The sequence below is a fragment of the Atta colombica genome, unplaced genomic scaffold (assembly GCF_001594045.1).
Source record: "Atta colombica isolate Treedump-2 unplaced genomic scaffold, Acol1.0 scaffold100, whole genome shotgun sequence".
Taxonomy (NCBI): domain Eukaryota; kingdom Metazoa; phylum Arthropoda; class Insecta; order Hymenoptera; family Formicidae; genus Atta; species Atta colombica.
Genome location: NW_017259185.1, coordinates 8,210 through 10,996, shown reverse-complemented (window position 1 = coordinate 10,996; position 2,787 = coordinate 8,210). Strand labels below are relative to the sequence as shown.

The window sequence follows — 2,787 nt, the reverse complement described above, 5'->3', positions numbered from 1 at the left end:
ATATATATATATATATGTGCGCGCGCGCATGTGTGTGTGTGTGTGTGTGTGTGTGTGTGTGTTATAGTCTTATATTTTATATATAATAGAAATACAATTATTTTATAGTTGAAAAAACTACAAAATAAAATAGGTATGTTAAAATAGAAATATTGACGAAGATTTCCATATTCCAGAGAAGTTTATAGCTGAATATTGCTGCATTTTTAATGCTGCAATATTAATATTACTGGAATAATTTTTGCTATATTTAAATAGAATAAAATCGTAATAATAAGATCAAAACAATATTAGATATCATTTTAGAAAAAAATTTTAACGTTTAATTTTAACGTAAAATTTTATGTTCGATACATTTTTGATGATAATTTTGTGATCTTGACATAGTAATGATTTTTAAATAATTTTTTAAAAAACATTGTTAAAAAAGATCATAAATCATATCATAAAATCATAAAATCATCATCAAGAATATGTCGATTAACATCATTATTGATTTTTTCTAAAATGACTGCTAATTCTTGATTTTCTATGATTCTACTTGTATACAGGACGATAAGAATTAATGGAAACATTTCATGGAATGCATTAAATCTACTGAATTTTTCTTAAAAATTGGAAGGCACTCGGAAGAGATTCATCGAAGTCATTCGACGTATTTATATCATATGACGCGAATATGCAATCGATCGTTTATCGATCGCATTATAAATCGTGCAATCATAACTAATTGCGAGATCGATAAGTTAAGCGCCGCAGGTGCATGCTCACCTTATTACATCACTGTCACTCGTCTTTATCTCAGGCCCATCGAGTACACGTGTCGTCATATGAGAAACATGTTCCTGATTAATAAACGTGGAAAGAGAGAGAAAGAGAGATCGAGATCGAGAGAAAGAGGGAAGAAGAGGGAGTTAGACTTAGCGATCAGTACTGCGAATAAAAATAAAAAACCAAAAGAGGACTGCCTTGAATCAATATATAATTATCTGCGCATTTTCTCGGATCGGATATTAAAGGACTCGGATAGATATTACATATCTATAAGCATGCGACGGGATTGCTTACGTCACCGCGAGCTCGTTAAGTATGCAAGCCGCGGTCGATCGTCGATCTCGGCGATCTCGACACCGCAAAGATCTCTTTTCTTCGAGCGTATTCACGCGCAAATATAGTTCGAATCCTTACGCAATCTTCCGGTGTTGCAACACCTGGGAATTGTTAATAGGAAGGAAATCATGACATTCCACGACCCAGCAAACGAGAATGGATTGAAATGAATTGAAATGGATTCAGATTTTCAGAAATATTGAGTCAGGAGTATTAAAATGAATGCTTTCCAATTCTGAATGCATTTTTCTTCATTTATAAGAATTGCATGAAGTATATCTCTATGCCTTTCAATCTAAAAATAATATTAGTTTTTTCTGTGCATTGTGAATACTATTTCATCAATTCAAAATTTTGAATAGGAAATGCAGTTTTTCAATCCAATTGCATCCAATTGAATCCAATTAAATCCAGTTAAATAAAAAAAAAAATATTCGCTATTTAAAACATTCGGATAGAAAAAAATTTCAATTCATTTTAATCCATTTCTCGTTTGCTGGAAACTGCGTGATTTATAGAATTTCTTTTCTTGTTTTTTTTTTCTACTGATCTTGTTTTGCACCTGGGAATCGGTTGTGTATCCTGAAATAAAATGAAAATGAGAAAAAATGAACAAATTTATTAGAATACTTATAAGAAGTCTGTCGGCATTACTTGCACTTTTTGTATTATCTCTACAGGATCTTCGCTTCTTTTCTCCCTCTTTAATAGCCGAATGTATATTTATTTCATTTTAAATGTAAAATTCTTGGATATTTCAAGCAATGCGAACACATCCTAATTTCATTGGTCAACATCTAATGAATTTGTTCACTTTTGTCATTTTTATGTACCTTGTTTCAAAATATACAATCAACTTCTTGATTTAATCGTAACTCAATTTTCCGTCAGTCAAAATTTTAATATTCAAGATTATTAATTTATCTTTGATACTTTAGAATTATTTAATTGGAATAGATTTCAATCGGAATGATTTAATTATTTTCTAGATTTTTAATGTGCGTTTTATAGGAAAATACGGAATAATTCCAATTGAAATCCATTCTAATTAAATAATTGGAATAATACGTGTTGTTGATGCGAGATTATGTTGAAGTGAAAATCACTAAAAAATGTAATAGTTATCGAATATTATCGAAGTTTGATAAAGAATGTAGGTTTTCATTTTCTTTCTTTTTTTTTAATCATGCTTAGTTCAAAAGTTACGAGACGCTTGAACATCATACTAGAGAACGTTTAAAAAATTTCAAGTTGAAAAAGATCGTAACGACTTATAAAATCGCAAGGAAAAAAAAACGGTGAAGTTCATCGGGGTTAGTGGCTAATCGACATAGAACCGGACATAAGATGTGATATAATCATGATCATGATGTAATCACGATATTTTCTAGCTGTTTATATATCGCATAAATATCTGCAAATGTCACCTGCTGTCGCGATGATAATTAATTTTCTCAATAACAGATTAACCAGGGATAAATGATTCGCAGACTGATTGATACTGATTCCCAGACAGCACAGAATATTTATGATAAATATTTATTGATATTCATTTTTTGAAATGTTATATAGATTTTTCATACATATTTTATATAAAACTTTATTCGAAATATTATTAAAATAAAGACTAAATATTTTACGTAATATTTATGATAAATATAAATAAATATAAATAAA

The 2,787-nt window shown here is 29.5% G+C and overlaps 1 protein-coding gene across 3 annotated transcripts in view; it reads left to right on the top strand.

Moving 5' to 3' along the window:
- The window catches only part of LOC108685991 (zinc finger protein 598), a 27,586-nt gene that overhangs the window by 19,670 nt on the left and 5,129 nt on the right, over positions 1 to 2,787 (top strand). The gene's annotated exons all lie outside the window — the stretch shown is intronic.